Source organism: Mustelus asterias, unplaced genomic scaffold (assembly GCF_964213995.1).
Source record: "Mustelus asterias unplaced genomic scaffold, sMusAst1.hap1.1 HAP1_SCAFFOLD_986, whole genome shotgun sequence".
Classification (NCBI taxonomy): Eukaryota; Metazoa; Chordata; class Chondrichthyes; order Carcharhiniformes; family Triakidae; genus Mustelus; species Mustelus asterias.
Genome location: NW_027590932.1, coordinates 110128 through 131381, shown reverse-complemented (window position 1 = coordinate 131381; position 21254 = coordinate 110128). Strand labels below are relative to the sequence as shown.

Here is a 21254-nt window from a genome sequence, read left to right as displayed (position 1 = left end):
TGATCCTGTGAAACGTACCTTGTCAAACACGGCAGGCATTCATCTCTCAAAGAAGTGAAACGCCTCAAATGTGAACTATCTGCTCTCAATCTCAGGACTTTGCAATTATAAAAGCAGCATTCTGGTGAAAGTTTAACTCAGTCCTCATTCCACTGATCTTTGCCGACTTGCTGTGTATTTCCCTCATTGAACACATTTCAGGTTGGGACAGACAGATTCCTGATCTATCTGAGAAAGAAGAGGAATGGGCAAGAAAATGGAAACCCAAGATCAAACATGGGTTAAAGTTTCGAGTTCAGTTATTGAGTTTAACAATATTTGAAATATATAAATTGTTACAAATAATATGTTGGAGATATATGTTCAATAAACTAACGTCGGCTAGCGGGTAAATGGAGTTGAAATCAACCATGATTGAATGGTGGAGTGGACTCGATGGGCCGAATGGCCTTACTTCCGCTCCTATGTCTTATGGTCTTATGGTCTTAACAGTAGAGGCAGAAACACACGATAAGTTTTTTTTTAGTGTCGCCCAAGGACTCAGTGACACTCAAAAACTGAGAGACAATGAAAGCAGATGGAGAGGAAAAAAAAGTGAAACCCCGTCCCTGGATGGTCTTGAACCATCAACCTTTCGGTTAACAGCCGAACGCGCTAACCAATTGCGCCACAGAGACTGACGCATACCAAGCTTACATGGCATCCTAAATCAGGGTGACAGCGTGTTGGCTGCACGTTAGACGCCAAGTCAATTTTCACCAAACCTGACACAGAAAGACCAAATTATGGCATCGTTCAGAAATCTAAACATGTATATTTTATTATTTTACCCCACAGTGTTGTTGTGGTGTAATGGTTAATCCCTTCTCCTAACATGGAAAAGGGCCGTTTGATAGAGTCCTTGATAGATAGTTTGATAGAGTCAGACTGTTCCCACTGACTGGGCTCAGTAACAGAGGACTCGGATTGAAGATCATGAAATATTTGCATTTATATAGAACCTATCCCGACAAGCGGACGTCACAAAGCACTTTCCAGTCAATGAAGGGCAGTTTTAATTGAAAAAAAAATCAATTAAGCGCGAAAGCAGTCTTTCGACTTGAATGCAGAAACGTCGTGACCTGTAGTCAAATGCTCCATTCCTAAGCTATATTCCCTTAATGCCAAGCTTCCGTTTTGTCGGTCGTTAGTCCTCTGTCTCGCGTGGTCTATACTTATGTTTGCTCCTCTGTGTGCGTCACTGTGCTTACGTACCCCAAGGGTGTGAATGCGTTTTTTTTAACCATCACAAACTCTATTCACTTACTTTATAAATCGTATTGGTAAATGTACAGAAGATGGCAAAAGGCTGAAAGTTGCGAGATGAAATTGACCTTTTCTGTTATTTGTGAGTGAAGGGTGCTTATTGAATGAGTTCCCGTCTGTTCCATTGTGCAAGATGATTAAAAGTTTTCTTTGATCAACATTTAAACAGACAGCGGATTCACTCGGTGTGATGGTGGTCCCAGTTCTATATCTGCGATCACAGCACCAGTTCATGTCACTTACTGTAAACCCAATATTTCTAATAGGTTTGACGTCCCAATATTTCTAATACGTTGGATGTTTTATCTAATTTACTTCATTTTATATTTCATTATTTTCATCTCAGATCTATTTCCACCAGAGGTAAGTCTCTCTTTCAAAATGTGCTGTTCAGGTTGAACATAAGTTAGTCCTTCATCCAGTGGCAACAACGATTACTTTTCGCTGCCGTATAAAAGCGGCAATGAGGTGAAATAGTCACACAAGCTGCTCATGTGTTCCTCCCAATTTCCAAAATCCACCAACCTCATCACTGCAGCTCCTGTGTAATCACTGCACAGTACACCCACCGGCTCCCTATTACCCACAGGACACGCGACTGCTTCAAAGATCTTGTGAATGGTCTCATGCTGCGGTGCAAACATTCTGTGATACTCTGCTTTCCTCACTCTCAGGCCATGGGATACACAGTACTTGTTCATTTATCTCTCCTGAATTGAGCCTTATCAGAGCCCTTTCCTGTTGTTATTCTTTCTCGCTCCTGGATTTCACTTGTTTAAAACTTCCTACATCTCCAACCTTTACCAGTTGAAAAGAAAAGTGATGCAGGTATAAGAGGAGATTCCTTTCCCTGTGTGCACATGCTGCCTGGCTTCCTGAGTTTTTCCAGCGCTCCCCCTTCCACTGCAGTTGTCAGATCAGATTTGTAAGGCAATATAATATCTGTATTTGAGGCGACCTTACAGCAGTGGCTCGTTGGTCTAGGGGTATGATCCTCGCTTTGGGTGTTATGATTTGCAAGTTTGCGAGAGGCCCTGGGTTCAAATCCCAAATGAGTCCCGTCGTTGTTCGCAGTGGCGAAGTCTTGCTCATTTCTTTGCCGTGGACAGGGCAGGATGAGTTTTCTCACGGTTTGGTTTGGGAAACTGCCTCTCAAGTAATTCGAGATGTTTTCAAAAGTTGACTATGCTTTTCAACATTCTCTTTGTCCCTAGTCAACGGTTCAAGGACCCAATCCTTGTGGACTCCGGCCGCTGGCTTTGTCGACATTGTTATTCATTCATTGGATGTGGCTGACTCCCCCACTATCTGTCACTTTGTTTCTGTGTATCGACGTCAGTCCCTTTCACTGTCTCAGTCTCTCTTTGTGCCTCTATAAACTTTCCATACTTTGCTCTTATTTCCCTCTGTTCTCGCGCTGTTTGTGGAACCAAGATTCACTGGATTGATTGTTGTGATGAGGCAGTTGCCCTTGGAGGAGAGATTCATTGCTGTTGCCTTGTTCTCCCTGGGGTTTGGGAAAATGAAAAGTAATCTCATTGAAAAGTCTGGAACGGCGAGACTGTTTGACAGTGTACATGCTGCGAGATTGTTTCCACCGCCCCTCTTCCCTCCACGCCCCCTCCCCCCCCCCCCCCCGCAACACCCCGTCCGACCCCCACCCCCACTCCTCCCCCGCCTCTTGCTGGAGTCTGGAGTGCTTTGAACTGGGCTCACATTATCCGGATGGTGTGTCAACCATTTCGGACTGAGTTGAGGAGACAATTCCGCACTCAGAGGCCATCGTCATACTGAACAGAACGGATTACTGCAAAGAAGTGTACCGACAACTGAAAAACGAGGAACACTACAGACAGTTACCCACAGATCCGACCAAAGAACACACCCGTCAACTCAGCACTCCGATCAAAACCTTTGATTCGGACCTTCAGAGCACCCTCCGTGCTCTCATCCCACGTACTCCCCGCGTTGGAGATCACTACTGCCTCCCAAAGATACACAAGGCAAACACACCCGGCCGTCCCATCGTATCGGGCAATGGGACCCTGTGCGAGAACCTCTCTGGCTATGTCGAGGGTATCCTGAAGCCCATGGTACAAAGAACCCCCAGACACTACGGATTTCCTACGGAAACTCAACACACATGGAACAATTGAACTAGGAACACTCCTCGTCACAATGGATGTCTCAGCACTCTACACCAGCATCCCCCACGATGATGGCATTGCTGAAACGGCCTCAGTACTCAACGCCGACAACTGCCAGTTTCCAGTTGCAATTTTACAACTCATCCGCTTCATCCTGGACCACAATGTCTTCACCTTCAACAACCAGTTCTTCATCCAGAAACACGGAACAGCCTGGGGACAAAATTCGCACGTCAATATGCCGACATCTTCATGCACATGTTCGACCAAGACGACTTCAACGCACAGGGCCTTCAATCGATGCTATACACTAGATACATCGATGACATTTTCTTCCTTTGGACTCGTGGTGAACAATCACTGAAACAACTATATGATGACATCAACAAGTTCCATCCAACCATCAGGCTCACCATGGACTACCCTCCGGAATTGGTTGCATTCTTGGACACACGCATCTCCATTAAGGACGCTCGCCTCAGCACCTCACTGTACCGCAAGCTCACGAATAACCTCACGATGCTCCACTTCTCCAGCTTCCACCCTAAACACGTTAAAGAAGCCATCCCCTACGGACAAGCCCTCCGAATACACAGGATCTGCTCGGATGAGGAGGATCGCAACAGACACCTCCAGACGCTGAAAGAGGCCCTCATAAGAACAGGATATGGCGCTCGACTCATTGATCGACAGTTCCAACGCGCCACAGCGAAAAACCGCACCGACCTCCTCAGAAGACAAACATGGGACACGGTGGACAGAGTACCCTTCGTCGTCCAGTACTTCCCCGGAGCGGAGAAGCTACGGCATCTCCTCCGGAGCCTTCAACATGTCATTGATGAAGACGAACATCTCGCCAAGGCCATCCACACACCCCCACTTCTTGCCTTCAAACAACCACACAACCTCAAACAGACTATTGTCCGCAGCAAACTACCCAGCCTTCAGGAGAACAGGGACCATGACATCACACAACCCTGCCACAGCAACCTCTGCAAGACGTGCCGGATCATCGACACGGATGCCATCATCTCACGTGAGAACACCATCTACCTGATACACGGTACCTACTCTTGCAAGTCGGCCAACGTTGTCTACCTGGAAAGGCTGTCCCGAGGCACGGTAATTTGGGGAAACCATGCAGACGCTGCGACAATGGATGAATGAACACCGCTCGACAATCACCAGGCAAGACTGTTCTCTTCCTGTGGGGGAGCACTTCAGCGGTCACGGGCATTCAGCCTCTGATCTCCGGGTAAGCGTTCTCCAAGGCGGCCTTCACGACAGCGCAGAGTCGCTGAAATGGAGCAGAAATGGATAGCCAAGTTCCGCACACATGAGGACGGACTCAACCGGGATATTGGATTCATGTCACACTTTCGGTAACCCCCACAGCTTGCCTCCTGGACTTGCAGAATCTCACTGGCTCTCCTGTCTGGAGACAATACACATTTCTTTAACCTGTGTCTAATGCTCCCTCCACGCACATTGTCTGTATCTTTGAGACTTGGCTGGCTGCAAGGATTGGCATTCTAATCAGTATTCTGTAACTTGATTTTCTGTCTCTGTGTGCCTTGTTTGCGAGCAGATATCCACTCCATCTGACGAAAGGGCAGCGCTCTGAAAGCTAATGGCATTTGCTACCAAATAAACCTGTTGGACTTTAACCTGGTGTTGTTAAAACTCTTAGTGTGTTTACTTCAGTCCAACGCCGGCATCACCACATCAGGTAAAAAAAGGCCAGAGGAACAGCCATCGCTCGATAATATCTTGGATGACCATCTCCAGAGGCCAGGGCAGCCAGTCAAAAGAACATTTGCCTCTACAGCAGTTCTCCACCCCTGACAGTTAAAATTCGCTTAAGAAAACTATCTAACAGAAGGATACGGAGTTAGAAAGACCTTACAGACACCGCACAATTACTGAAGAACTCCAAAATCTTCTGAATCCATCGAGGCTGTTTGTATAATTTCTTTGAGAGTGACTGAAATTCTGTTATTACAGTTTTGGTAATGAATGTTCACAGTCTTATTCGAACTGCATTTCAGTCGAACCGTACCTTACTTAACATGTTTTACTTGTTTACTTAAAGTTCTTGGTTATTTGAATAAAATAGCTTGTTAATTATTCACTCAAAGTGAATGACAGGCATTTTTATCATTAATAAGCCTCTGAACGTTAATTAAAAACAGTTAGTAGTTTCACAAATAGTTTTTCCAGATTACGAGGTGAGATAAAGGGGATGAGCCTCTGTATCATAACAGTATGGTAATTTACTGAATAACAGCAAGACTGGCAAAGTTTGGACAATATTTCACTGTTACAGAAGGGCACAAAGTAAATCTATGTCGGGAATATAAGCAGAAACAGGAATAGCGGGAGTCCATTTGGCTCGGGGTGCTCTCAAACCTCCACACTTTCAATTGGCAGGTAAGTTTCCAGAACAAGTTTACTGCCGAAATAATACAGGAGTTTAAATTCAGGGCTTTCACTGCTTGGATTCAATTCAATTCCCTGTCTCGATATTGTGCTAATTGTTGTAACTCACACTCAGTTACTAGTTTTAAAAAAGCCATATTAGACTCAGAACCTTAACTCTCTGTCCGCTTCACATTTGCTGCAAGACCTGCTGAGAACTTCCAGCACTTTATGCTTTTATTTTAACATGAATTACTGGCTTGATCATACACATGAACACAATAAATAGGAGCAGGAGTAGACCACTCGGTCCATCGAGCGTGTTCCCGAAATTCAATACCGTTATGGCTGATCTTGGGCTACAACTCAGTTTTTCACCAGCTCCCCATATTCCTGAATTCCCCGAGAGGCCAGAAACCTGTCTATCCCAACCTTAAATGTATTCGATGATGGAGCTTCCATAACTGTCTGGCATAGAGAATTTCAAAGATTCACAACCATTTCAGTACAGTAATTTCGCCTTTTCTTAGGCCGAAATGACCAGCCCATTTTCCTGAGACTGTACTGTCGTGGGTTAGATTTCCCGACAAGCAGAAGAAATCTCTCAGCATCCATCCTGTCAAACCCAATCAGTCTTGTGTAGGTTTAACGAAATCGCCTCTCATCCTTCCAAACTCCAGAGACTTTCAGCCCAATTTACTCAGCCTCTCATCATACGACAACTCCCTCATCCCAGGGATCATCTGCTGAACCTTATCTGCACCGTTTCAAATGCAAACACATCTTTTATTAAATGTGAATATCATATCTGCACAGAATATTCAACATGTGGTCTCAACAAAACCCTGTGCTACTTCAGCAACACCTCATTATACTTGGACTCCAGTCTGCCGTCAATAAAGACTAAAATGCAATTTTCCTTCCAATCATTGCCTGCACCGACATGCTAGCTTTATGCATTCCTTGTACAAACGCATCTATTCTATGCTGAATATCGACACTGACCTTTTTCAGCTCTTCAAATATGCCCTGCTCTTTCTATTTTTTGACGAAGAAGTAAATACCTATTCGCTTTCCAAAATTGCACTCGATCTGCGCCTCCACTCATCAAAGCTCCCTATTTCGTCTCCCAGACTCTATTCCCCTTTCCGACAGCTTCTATTAGCTAAACCTTGCTCACAGGCTCCAGCGAGAATTGAACTCGCGACTCCTGGTTTACAAGACCAGTGTTCTAACCACTGACCTATAGAGCCAAATGCTGCAATGAGCTTCCAGTAAATGCAGCGTTATCCGTGGATTGAGGACCAGGATGGGATTTGAGGACGGAGATTTTTCATGAATGTGGAAATGTCTGAGGTGGAGAGCAGGAATTTAAAAGGCAGAAGTTGAAAGTGACATGATTTGACATGTGTATTTTGTATGTACGTGACATATATGTTGTGTGTGTCATGTGGTTCTTCTTCAGAGTTTATCGTTAATGTTACATCTCTAATTTTTCCAGCTCTGATACAAGTTCATCCAGCTGGAAGATTTAGCTTGTTGTTCCCTTCACGGACGCTGTTTTTATTAAATGAAGAAATGAACAAAAATTTATTCACTCCGTGACTGGGAATCGAAACCGCGTCACGGCGCCGACGCTGATCACGAGACCCTCAGTGACGCTGATGTGACAAATTTGCAGTGAGTTGATCATCTCTGCTGCCATTGCTTCATTTCCAATAAATTTCAGTAAAAAAAGTCACAATGAGGAATGACGGGAAGTGTACATGACAGGATTTGAACCTCAGTAAGAAAATCCCAATCCATCCCCTGGGCCGGGACTGCAGTCTCAATGTTTGCAATCCTGCTGTTTATTTCGACAGACAGCCATTCAACCGGTGTTCCCGTTTGTATTCTCTGTCGGAGCAGCTCCACTCCTCCCAGCTTTGACAAAGGGTCATCTGGACTCGAAATGTCAGCTTTCTTCACTCCTTAGAGATGCTGCCAGACCTGGTGAGATTTTCCAGCATTTTCTCTTTTTGTTTCCGATTCCAGAATCCACGATAATTTGCTCCAGTCCTTCCACATCGTTCCTTTACCTCAACACCTGTTTACATTGGTATGTCGCTCCTCTTTCTTCATGCCAAAAACGACACGGCACAAACTCTTGCATTCAATCTGAAATGCTGGACTTCAACTGCAGGGACCAAAACTCAAACCCATTCTGGCAGTGGCTGCAGTCGAATCAACAACTCGGGAGAGACTGGACCTTCAGCCACTGGCTTAGATTACTCGGCGACGTTACCACGTAAGCAGCTGTGTCCTTTACTGGTATTGTTATTGAAATTAGCAGCAAAGGAGTGCGACAGTCCATCAGTTGTCTTGAGCCTGCTCCTTCACTGAATCAATTAATCCTGAACTGTATAACAAGCAGGGATCACATCCAGTCAGAAACAGAATGAGCTGCAGTGAAGGACCAGCACCATTTGAACTACCCTTAATCTTGTCTGGTTCCCAATATCCAGCCAGAAATGACAAAAAAAACCTCCTGTTGAATTTGCTCAGTCTTCACTTCAGGACATGAGGCGAGATTGTGTTTTATATGTTCCACCAGGCAATACCTGACATTTGTTTTTACGGTTTGGATGAGAGCAACAAATCTCCATTACCTGACCACCAATCGAAACAGCAGTGAAAGTGTCAAACTCTGACCACCAGACCAGCTGCTTGTAGCCTGTTTTACAACTTGCTTTACACACACTACATGTGTTGCTTTATTTTTCGCGCCAGGCCTGACTACATTCACCACAAGCACGTCTCTGTTGCAATATGGCACCTTCTGTTTCCTCCCCAGTGATACATTCAATCAGTGACAACATACAACAGACATTCCACATACAGTTACTAATTTCACTTCCGACTGTTCGAAACTGGGGAGAACCTTTCCCAAATATTTTCGTTGCAGAGTGAGGGAAAAGTTGAATAATTCAGTGTGAACGCCAAAATCTGACCAATTTACCATCCAAATTTTACCTTACATCACCATCTCTATTGTCAGCGCTTTGGAGCCTATCACTGTCTTTCTTGCTATTGTGTTTGTTCTTGACCTGTTGCACATGTGAGATTTCCAGCTGTGATGTAGACTTGCAAAACTCACTCGGCTGATATTCATAGATCGGCTTTCGATCAGATAGTAAATCAGGTTATTTTTTAATAGTTTGTCGAGAGCGATAAATAATCGTTTCCTGAGCGGGAATTGCAAACAAACAACACTGGGGAGTACTGAATACAACCCACTGGACTCCCAGGGTCACGGGTGAACTGTGTTTTTCAAAATGACTTACCATATATCCCTTAATGTGTCCAGTTTGGATGGAACATCAGTGACTGCTTCAGCTAATGACAACACCGATTATGCTTGCTGGGACATGAAATCAACAGTGAGGTGAAATAGTCCCACAAGATGCTGAAGCGATCGTGGTGTATAAAATTCTAAATAGGATTGAAGAAAGTAAAATCTTTTTTTCTTATGCGCAATCGGGAACACCATGTCGAATGTATAGTTTGAGAGGTGGTAGATTTAAAACTGAGATGAGGAGGAACTGCTTCTCACTGAGGGTCGTGAATTTGTGGAATGCATTGCCGTATGGCACGGTTGAGTCTGAATCATTAAATGATTTCAAGAAAGAGACAGATATATTCCTGATATTTAAATGGATGAGGGGATATTGGAACAGGTAGGGAGGTGGATTTGAGAGCAGGGAGAGATCAGTCATGAACTGATTGCATGATGGTTCAGGCTCGAAGCGCTGAATTTGCCCACTTCTGCTCCTAATTCTATGTTCCTAAGTGTAAATTTCAATTTTTCAAACCCACCAACTCATCACTGTGGCTCCAATGTAATCTACGTACATTACACTCACAGGTTCCCCTTCATCCACAACACAACTGAGTCCTGTAAGGGACTGAGGAATGGCCCCATTCTGTGGTTTAATTACTTTAAATTACTTTGTTTCCCTCATTTAATCTCTCCTGGTTTACACCCGGCAAGAGGCCTCAAACCCTCTTGTTATGCTGCTGGAAAACACTTGTTTAAAACTTCCTACATTTCTAAAAATTTCCAGTTGTTCCCAATGAAAGGTTATGGAGCTAAAATATAAGATTTGTTTTCCTGTGCACACGAGCTGTCTGGCTTTCTGAGTTTTTCCAGCATTTTCACCTTTCACTGCAGAAGTCTGAGCAGCTTTGGATGTCAATGGAAATATTTTCATTGAATAACATCCGCAGCAGTGGCTCATTGGACGAGAGGTATGACTCGGGCCTGGGGAGTAAATATCTACAAACGTGTGAGCGATCTCGGGTTCACATGCCGGGCTCGATCCCTCAATCAGCTGTTGTTTCATATTGGACAAGTCATAGGTTTTACAAATGTATTTTCAGTGCAAACGTTGGGATTGGTTTACGTGGGATTTGGTTTGAGAACCTGGGCACACAGTGCAGGCAATCTATCAACACAACACTCACACAAGAAAATCAAGACATTAAAAGGTTAATATGCTTGTGGCCATTCACTTTATCTCTGTTCACCAGTTTAGAGGACCCCTTGTTTGTTGGTTGAGACAGCTGGCTGTGTGATTATTGTTATTCATTCGTGGGTTGTGGATGTGTACCCCACTCGCTATCTCTTTTTTTCATTGTCTCTATACAACTCCCTCAGACTCACTGACGATGTTTTTATTACGTTGACATCTTTTGCTCCTTGCTCTGTCCATTATTTAGCTGTCTGTGTGTAACCGAGGTTCACTGGATTGATTTATGAGTTTCTCCTGGGAGCAGAGAATCAGTGGGATGAGTCTGTTCGCTCTGGAGTTTCGAATAATCAGAGGTGATCTTGTTGAAAAGTCGGAAACTGGGAAACAGTTTAACAGTGTAAATGTTGAGTTCCCTCCACCCCTGGCTAAATTATTAAGAACAAAGAATAATAAGGTGAATGATGTAAGAGGAGTTTGGAATATTTGGGAGAGGTGAAGCTAAGAATTGGAAGATGTGAATAATGTAATTAATGATTGAGAGGAATGGATAGGAACTTTGGGGATTCTGTCGGTGGATTCATTGCAAACTTTGAAATCAGAACAAGCTGAGACACCAGATGGAAAAACCGTATTTGTCTCCATGCATTTTAGGTTATGGAAAGCATTTGAGTACGTGTGCCCGGCTAGCTCAGTCGGTAGAGCATGAGACTCTTAATCTCAGGGTCGTGGGTTCGAGCCCCACGTTGGGCGACGTTGATTTTTAAACTTTGCCTCATTCCTGGGTGAATTCCAGATCTCCATTCCTCCAGAAGTGTCACCGCTCAAACTGAGTATTTCTGCTTTCTGCGTTGTTTCTCTCACAGTTGTGGGTTTGTGACTGAAAACTGCCTCCAGTTCACTGGAAGGCGGGGAGTTGAGCGCTGAACTCAGCGAGTGGTTTTGTTCTCATTTATTATGAGATTTAAACCCAGATCTGCGAGATTGTGTCAGTGGGAACAATAATCATCTCCATTGTAATTCAATCACTCCAGCCTTCCATCCGATCAAAAGACCGTTTGTCCTTTCCTCCTCTCCCTCTCTATTTTCCTTGACTTAATTTTTCCAGTTAGGGTCAAAGGTCAGCAACCTGAATCATTCACTCTCTTTCCCTCTCCACAGAAGCTGTTGAAGCCGATGAGTGCTTCCAACATTTTCTGATTTGAGGTGGGATTCGCAGCAACTACAAAACCTAGTTTTGGATCACAGTAGTTCACTTTTCTCTGACTGAATCTTACCTGTCTGAACAGTTGAAAGGTTGAGGTCTTAAATAATAAGACACCAGAATATGTCACCCTGTTTGACATGAAATGAAACAAAATGAGAATTAATCATTTCTTAAAATGCTGCGAATGCAATATATATTTTGTTGTCAATGCGACCATTTGTTGTCCATCCCTATTTCCCTCTGAACTTAGTATTTTGCTGGGCCATTTTAGAGGGCAGTTAAGAGTCAATCACATTGCCTTTCCTCTGGAGACCTATGGAGGCCAGAAAGGAGAAGGATGGCAGATTTCCTTCTGCAAGATGTGTTTTCATGACAATCAGAAAACAAAGCTTCATTACTGAGACGAGCTTTCACTTCCGTTTCAGTTCTAGACTGCAGTGGGATCGTGACCTCTGAGCCTGGGCCACAGGATTCATACTCCACTCATTTTACCACTACGTCAGAATCTTCCCGGAAGAGTGTAAGTTTAAATCCTTCACATGGAATCAAACTACTTAATTTCACATTGAAAACAAACATTTAAAGCAGTGTATTGTTGAAATCAGTGTCGTACACTCAGGATACCGGGGAACTGACGAGATATCTATTGCTTTCATTCAAAGACAGAAAAATGTGGTGAATCCTCAGCGTGAGTGATGAAGGAGCTGCGCTCCGAAAGCTCGTGATTTCAAACAAACCTGTTGCACTTTAACCTGGTGTTGTGAGAATTCTTACCGGGTACTGAAGGGCATTTCTTTTACAATTCGCAAAAAGATTATTTTTATAAAATTAACAGCTTTCAGCAAATCGCACCGCAATCACATTGCAGACGGTGCAGTGAGTTACTCTCCTGGCCTCATTGCATCAGCCTCAGAGGACGATTTCTCAAGAACACAAAACGCTCAGCGATAAAGAGATCGGAGGCTTCATTCATCAGGGATTACCCGAGAGCACGTGACCTTTCTCCCAAATCACACACGCACACACACGCCCACAATTGCTCAATAATGCTCAGGTCACCTCAATTTCCGTGTTGGTTTCGTCGATAGAATTCGCTGTTTTCACTGCCATGGTCTGGGTTCGATTCACGGTTAGGGAATGATGATTCATTGCTCTCGTGCAACACATGAATTAAGGAGAGGGGATATTGCTCCCTGGTCGAAAACGGGAGAGATACTTGTGGCAGGTTGAACAGGAAGAAGGAAAAATCTGCCCCATTCCACAATCCTGTCAATTACCCACAACAATTCATATTTACATTGAGAAGTCTTACAACACCAGGTCTATTTGGAGTCAGGAGCTTTCGGGGCGCTGATAAAATACAGCAAATTTATTTTATTATCGGAACAAATGAACCTGTTAGACTTTAACATGACGCTGTGAGAATTCTTATTATGCCCACCCCAGTCCAATGCCGGTATCTCGACGTCATACTTACTTTGCAATTGCTGGTACTTCCTGTCAGAATGAATGAGCTACCTTCTACTACATTAAATTTCACTGTAGCTCACCATATTCAAAGAGTAATGTTTGTTTTAAACCTTATTGTGGTAAATCTGTTGAAAAACTTCAGCTTATCACTGCTCTGCTTTCATCACACTGGAAGCTAATGTGAAAAGATGACTAATTTCAAAGCTGAACAACGTGCACAAGGCTGGAAGGAGAATGCGACTGTGAATAATTGGCACTGTGCATATTCTTGTATTCAGTACATGGGAAAATGAGGAGAATGAAATCCTGGTGGTCCAGTGCTTCGGATTTGGCGCTTTCAGGGTCAGAGACCGGCTTCGATACGCCAAGATATAAAGTTTTTGATAATCCATTTAACAAACCTGAGTTGTTTCCTGATCGAATACAGCTCTGTCAGAAGCAGTGGAGTTCGATCTATATTTGTGTCCGAATTGGAAATGTTACATGGGCAACAGTTCAAGAACAAACACAGATAGTGAAGGACAGTGATAGGCTGCAAAGCGCTGCCAATAGAGATGGGGATACAAGGTCAAATCTGTATGACAATGGGGTAGATTTTATCGATTAGATTGACACAAACATCACCTAGTCCTGGATCCAAATCTCAGCCAAATCACAAGAAAACATCTCGCTAACGTTAACGCTGAGCTCTCCGACTTCACTCAGAAACCAGTAACTCTGAGACAAAGCGGGATGCAGTCTGACCACTGGATCCCCCTCCACCACTTAATAAGACTATGCTGGAACCAGAGCATTCGCTTACAGCTGAGGGGGTATAGCTCAGTGGTAGAGCAGTTGACTGCAGATCAAACGGCCCTCGGTTTCAATCCGAGTGCCCCCTTCCTTGTCTAATTGTTACCTTAGTTTCAATTGTGACTGTCTTTATTTGGCTGCAAAGCGCATTGTGACGTCCACCAACCCGGAAAGGCGTCACATAAATAGAAATCGGTCTTTCATAAATTACCTTCCATCCCAATTATTTGGTTACTGACAATCGTCAGTGGAAACAGTTTGTCCCTTTCTGCTCTATCAAACGGCCCTTTCCCATGTTGGGAGAAGCGGGAAACCACTAAATCGCTGCAACACTGTGGGGAGTAAAGTAGTCAAAGGGGCTTGCATAGTATTGTAAACGATGTGGTCATGTTATAGTTCTCGACTATGTTTTAAAAAGAGAGAATTGGGGTTGGATATATACAACACTCGCTGACACCCTAATATAGTGTGTCTTCGTCTTAGTGGCGGAATGCGTTATTGCGTTCGACTTTAAGCAAATGGTTGGTGGCTCAGTACCATCCAGAGGCGGGTGGTTGTCCTTTTATTTTCCCCCCAAGTATTCAGTGTCGCGCAGTTCCGGCTTGTGAACCTAGGCAACAATAAAAATATTTCTCAAGTGTTGCCGCTCGACTGTTGTCAGGTGTTGTCAACATTATTTATTTAATGAATATTCATATCATACATATCACATGGTATAATATATATTGATTTCAAATATGCAATTAAAGTTAAGAATTAGAGTCTTGGCTGGATGTGTTTGTGTGTCAGTTCTCCGATGCGTCCTCATCTGAGACTGGGAAACAATCTCTCAGTATTCTGTCGGTTCAATAAGATTGCCTCTCAGTATTCTAAACTCCAGGGAATTTCAGCCCAATTTACACAGACTCTCATCCCAGGAGAACTCTCTCATCACAGGAACCCATCAGGGTTTCCAAATGAAGGGTAGCCTTTAAAAAAGAAGCATTGTGGATATCAAAAACGCACCGAATATTTCACACTTGCTCCCAACAAAATCCTGTATAAATGTAAGTTGGCGTTTTTATTCTTATACAGCAATCTGTTGGCAATAAGGACCAAAATGCCATTTCCCTTCCTATTGTTTGCTGCACCACCATGCTATCTTCCTGCGTTCCTTGTACAAACACACCCAAATCTCTTTCAACATGAAAGCTTATAACTAGGAAAGACGATGGCCTAGTGGGATTAACGGGAGACTATTAATCCAGGACCTCACCCAATTTTATGGGATCCCGGTTTTGAATCCTGCCACGGCACGTTGTGCAATTTGTATTCAATAAAAACTATCTGGAATTAAGAATCTACTGATGACCATGAAACCATTGTCGATTGTCGGAAAAATAAACATGGAGTTCGGTAATGCGCTTTAGGGAAGGAAATCTGCCGTCGCTTATACGGCATGGCCTACATTGATTCCAGAGCTGCAGCAAAGCGGTTGACTCCAAACTGTCCCAGGGCAACCAGGATGGACCATAAATGCTGGCCAGCCAGCGACGCCCATTTCTAATGAATTAATAAAGAACTAGGTCACCTTTGCAAACATTGCCTGCTCTTTCTCCATTTACGAACAAGAGAATATATTTTTGGGCAACATGGTGGCACTGCTGCCTCACAGCGCCAGGGACCCGGTTTTGATTCCCGGCATTGGTTACTGTCTGTGCAGAGTCTGCATGTTTTCCCCGTGTTGCGTGGGTTTCCTGCGGGTGCTCCTTCTTACTCCCACAGACTGAAAGATGTGCTGGTTAGGTGCATTTGCCATGCTAAATTCGCTCTCAATTTACCCGAGGAGGTGCCGGTTCTGCCGACGAGGGAATTGTCACAGTAACTTCATTGCGGTGTTAATGTAAGCTTAATTGTGCCACTAATAAAAAACCTTTAAATTGCTCAACATTATACCCGATGTGCTCCAACCACTGAGCCACGGAGCCAATTCCTGCGCCTCGTGCGGAGTTAGTGTATCATCATCAGTGGAGCGAAGAAGAGGTTGAATTTTCAGGTGGGTGATATTTGATGGATGTGGAAATATCCGAGGTGGGGAACAAGGAGTTAATCGATGCGATTTGAAAGAGGAAGAATTTGACATGTGTGTCAGTTGTTTTTGTAATAAATGTCTGCCATCTCATTCTTCTTCAGAGTTTATTGCTGTTGTTACATCTCCGATTTTTCCAGCTCTGATTTAATTCATCTCAGTGGTTGGAGCACATCGGGTATAATGTTGGACAATTCGGTTAATGAAGAGTTAAATAAGAAGTTATTCACTACTTGCCTGGCAGTCCAACGCGGAACATGGCGCCGAGTCCTAACCACGGGACGCCAGGAAAGCAGATATCAGAGATTTGAAATTCGTTGATAACCATCTCTGTCTTCACTGCTCCGTTTCAGGTCACTTTCGTTACTGACATTGTCACACAGTCATTCCAACATCATGTAACCAACTGAAGTAAATTATGTCTTCTTCCTTTATTTTCAGATACTTTCAACTCCAGAAATTCAGTACGTGCTGAGCAAAGTGCTCTGTTTAGTTAACAGTTTGTCATTAATTCCGGGCCATAGCGGTGGAAACATTGACTGTGAACCACTAGACCACCCAGGCCGTACTATCACTGGCTCAATGTTGCCTTGCCCACCATTCCTGGTGTCATGAAATTCATCCTACCTTCTGATCTATCACAGAAATTCCTTTTGTTCCTTTCACTGAGTGATTCCTGACTTTGCAATCAGAAAATACTGGGAACACTCAGTAGGTCGTTTCATTTCTTCGTGACAAACGCGCAACTAATTCCAATACTCGAATCCTCTGAAATTAAAAGCATTTGGAAATGTTTCTGTGAAGGCAAAATACTGCGGATGCTGGAACCTGAACAAAAATAAAAAAATGCTGGAAAATCTCAGCAGGTCTGACAGCCTCTGTAGAGAGAGAATAGAGCCAACATTTCGAGTCCGGAGCTCTGACGAAGGGTCATCCAGACTTAAAACGTTGGGTCTATTCTCTCTCCACAGATGCTGTCAGGTTTGTTTAGATCTTGCAACCTTTTCTCTTTATGATGAAAGTATTTCTGCCGGAATCAAACGGGGGACCTTTCGCGTATAAGGCCAATGTGACAACCACGACACCACAGAAACATTGCGATGCAATGATTCAAGGAAACTGGTTCCAACAATTGCCAACAATAATTTGCATTTGAGTTGCATGGAATTCGTGTGATAACAAAGGTATTTCGCAAAGTTAATTAACTGGACATATAGCAGTGGTGAGATTCGAACACACGCTTCAACTAATATTACTGTTCTGTAAGTAGTCTCACGGCACCAGGTTAAAGTCCAACAGGAAAGCTTGTGCTACCAAATAAACATGTTGGATTTTAACCTGGTGTTGTGAGACTACTTACTGTGCTTACCCTAGTCCAACGCCGGCAACTCCACACCATTACTGCCCTGAACTCTACCAGCAGAACCTATTGATGCCGTATCTGGTGTTGCCAGTGAATAGAGTCAATGGAGTAGAATTGGGTCACATGTTCCATTGTGCCTCCTCCACGATTGAATAAAGGCAGATCCATAGCCTCAACTCCAATTTCCCAGTTTATCCCGATTGCCCTTCATTCAATTAGATTCCAACAGCTCTCCACCTCAACCTTCAACGTCTTCATCAACTGAAGATCCACAGACCTCTGTGCGGCTACAGAATTGATGCAGGATGGCGCCTGAGCGAGGCTACCTCTTGCAAGCTGTGCCCTGCATACCTTCTAATTCTATCTTTCACTCTCGTTCTATGCTTCTAAAACTTCATTCTAACTATTTTAAAGTCTCCAACAATGCTTTAAATCAATTTCTTACAATCTAGCTTTGATTGGAATACTACATTCTGCACTCTCTCATTTCCCTCTCTATGAACGGTATGCTTTCTCTGTGAAGCACGTAAGAAACAATACTTTTCACTGTATGCTAATACATGTGATAATAAATCAAAGAATTCCAAAGATTCACAAGCCTTTGAGTGAAAAAATGTCTCCGTACCTCATTCAAAAATAGCTGAAACATCATCCAGAGAATATTAGCCCAGAGTACCTTACTGAGGCACTTTTTGTCACCGTATAACCGTAACATCACTCACTTGCCATGGCAAATCCATCTAGCCTACATCAACTGCACCGTGAGTGTGACAGTCGAAGTAGAAAAGCAACAGTATGTCAGTGGCGACTTTGCTGAGGGCATTTTTTAAATAAATGGTGAAGAACAAATTAACATTTTGTCTGCTCCAATCCAGTTCATATGCAACACCGACCTAGAATCAGGGAAAAAAATTTTAAAATATTAATTTTGATTATGTTTCCACCTTATTTTGAATCGAGGAGCCCATCGTATATGAAATGAACATGTTAACTCCTCCAATCCAGGAACTCTGCTCATGACCAATGTATCAAGTCTTTAAGAAACAAAACAACGTGAGTAGAGAGAGCATCAAGACAGGCTAAAAAGATGTGTATTGTCTCCAGACAAGACAGCCAGTGAAACTCTGCAGGTCCAGGAATCTATTCCAACCATTATTCATGTAAATTGAGTTTGTCTCCTTATATGCCCTGTTTGTGAACATAATTCCCACTCACCTGAAGAAGGGGCTTGGAGCTCCGAAAGCTTGTGTGGCTTTTGCTACCAAATAAACCTGTTGGACTTTAACCTGGTGTTGTTAAACTTCTTACTGTGTTTACCCCAGTCCAACGACGGCATCTCCACATCATGACCAATGTGACCAGCCGAGAATATCAGATTGCAATGTAAATACTTGTTTTGTAGAATTTTAATTCTGTTGAATACCTTACCCATGTGGCAGAGTCATTGATCTAACATAAGATTCAGAAAGTAACATTTGCCCCGAATTTTATCTCTTTCTCCATGACTGCAGTTGCCGAATATTATTCAAGTATTGGGCAAGTGTAAGTGCCACATGGCTGTGAAATAATGTGATGCCTTAATATTTAATAACACTTAGCGATGTGACAGCTGCTTTGAAAAGGTTTTGTCAGTTTTTTTGAACACTATAGTCAGTATCCTTCAGGAACACAGGTGACATATGGAAGTGTTTAAAATTTGATGCGTGTCCACAGATTCTGCCAAACCTGCTGAGAATTTCCACCATCTAATGCGTGTATTATAAATAAAGGTTTTGTCAGAACATAAAACACACCGCAAGACGGCAATGATAAATGAAATAGTCCCACAAGCTGTTCACGCGTAACTTTCAATTTCCAAAACACACCAATCTCATCATTGCTGATCCTGTGAAACTTATCATATAAAACACGGCAGGCATTCTTCTCTCAAAGAAACTCAAATGTGAATTATCTGCTCTCAATCTCAGGACGTTGCAATTATAAAAACAGCGTTCTGGTGAAAGTTTAGCTCAGTCCTCATTCCACTGATTATTGCCGACTTGCTGTGTATTTCCCTCGTTGAACACATTTCAGGTTGGGACAGACAAATTCCTGATCTATCTGAGAAAGAAGGGGAGTGTGCAGGATAATGGCAACCCAAGATCAAACATGGGTTAAAGTTTCGAGTTCAGTTATTGAGTTTAATAATATTTGAAATATATAAATTGTTACAAATAATATGTTAGAGATAAATGTTCAATAAATTAACGTCGGCTAACAGCAGAGGCAGAAACACACGATAAGCTTTTTTTAGTGTTGCCCAAGGACTCAGTGACACTCAAAACCGAAGAGACAATGAAAGCAGATGGAGAGAAAAAAAAGTGAAATCACCGACCCTGGATGGATTCGAACCACCAACCTTTCGGTTAACAGCCGAACGCGCTAACCAATTGCGCCACAGAGACTGACACAATGGAGACCAACATGGCATCCTTAATCAGGGTGGCAGCGTGTTGGCTGCAAATTCGACGCCAATGCAATTTTCACGAAACCTGACACAGAAAGACCAAATGATGGTATCGTTTACAAATCTAAACATGTAGATTTTACTATTTTACCCCACAGTGTTCACGTTTTACCCCAAGTACTGTTCACGTTTAGTTCAAAATTGCACTCAAATTAATTACCTGTAATAAACGCTTCAAACATTGCACAGATACCGAATAACCACATTGCTGTTTGTCTTTACGCCTATTTACTTAGAAACCTGCAGACACTGACAATATGTCACCGCTGGTTCTACCAGTATTGAGGCTCGGTGTCTCCTGTTCCCGCTCATATGTCATGACATTCTGTGTTTGGCGTAGGGTACAGCCACCAGTCTCCTGACAATCGGACAGTAACTGATCCAAATGCACAAACTGCAAAGATTGAAATTTCAAACGGGATAATGATATTCAGAAGGAAGTAACATTTACCATTCAATGACATCAATGCACAATGCCGCAATTCACACACTGAGTGTGTGTGAACGCACAGTAATCGCTGACACTGCTGAAAACTCGAATTCCTTTTGTTTAACAGCAATATATTGAAGTTCACTGACGTCGTATGTACGTCATAGCGAACACAGAATATGACACACATTGATAACTTGCAGGGAATATATTATAAATAACGGATCTTTCATCAATGTTTAGTTCATGCAGGATTTTTAGAATCCGGGATTAATATTACACACATTCAAAGGGATTTATAAGTTTCTAGTTTGACTTATGGACAATTCTGCTAAACTTTCAGTTAGCAATTGTCCAGCAGAGTTTTTTTTTTGCCTTACGTCCTCGCTGTGAACATAACTTGCAAAATCAGTCTTCCAATGAATGAAATGCTCACTCTGTCACCTTTACGGGAATGAAGATTCCTTGAGGAAAAAAAAGTGCACCGTTGTCAGTTTAACCGCTAACGTTATTATAAATTATTTGGACCAACTAGAAAAATGGGCTGAAAAATGGCAAATGGAATTTAACGCAGACAAGTGTGAGATATTGCACTTTGGAAGGACAAACCAAAGAAGAACGTAGGATGGTAGGACTCTGAAGAGTGCAGTTGAACAGAGGGATCTGGGAATACAGGTACAGAATTCCCTAAAAGTGACGTCACAGATGGATAGGGTCGTAAAGAGTGCCTTTGGTACATTGGCCTTTATAAATCGGAGTATCGAGTATAAAAGTTGGAGTGTTATGGTAAGGTTATATAAGGCATTGGTGAGGCCGAATTTGGAGTATTGTGTACAGTTTTGGTCACCTAGTTACAGGAAGGATGTAAATAAGATTGAAAGAGTGCAGAGAAGGTTCACAAGGATGTTGCCGGGACTTGAGAAGCTGAGTTACAGAGAGAGATTGAATAGGTTGGGACGTTATTCCCTGGAGCGTAGAAGATTGAGGGGAGATTTGATAGAGGTGTATAAGATTTTGATGGGTATAGATAGAGTGAATGC

General features: G+C 43.0%; 5 non-coding genes across 5 annotated transcripts; 2 read left to right on the top strand and 3 right to left on the bottom strand.

Annotated features, from left to right (window-relative positions):
- Nucleotides 1–603: 603 nt before the first annotated feature.
- trnan-guu (transfer RNA asparagine (anticodon GUU)) lies at nt 604–677 on the bottom strand. The gene has a single exon. It is a non-coding gene; the product is annotated as a tRNA-Asn (tRNA).
- Nucleotides 678–7050: 6373 nt separating this feature from the next.
- trnat-ugu (transfer RNA threonine (anticodon UGU)) lies at nt 7051–7123 on the bottom strand. The gene has a single exon. It is a non-coding gene; the product is annotated as a tRNA-Thr (tRNA).
- A 3935-nt stretch (nt 7124–11058) lies between these two features.
- trnak-cuu (transfer RNA lysine (anticodon CUU)) lies at nt 11059–11131 on the top strand. The gene has a single exon. It is a non-coding gene; the product is annotated as a tRNA-Lys (tRNA).
- A 2732-nt stretch (nt 11132–13863) lies between these two features.
- On the top strand, nt 13864–13935 carry trnac-gca (transfer RNA cysteine (anticodon GCA)). Its single transcript has one exon. It is a non-coding gene; the product is annotated as a tRNA-Cys (tRNA).
- A 5713-nt stretch (nt 13936–19648) lies between these two features.
- trnan-guu (transfer RNA asparagine (anticodon GUU)) lies at nt 19649–19722 on the bottom strand. Its single transcript has one exon. It is a non-coding gene; the product is annotated as a tRNA-Asn (tRNA).
- Between the last annotated feature and the right edge of the window lie 1532 nt (nt 19723–21254).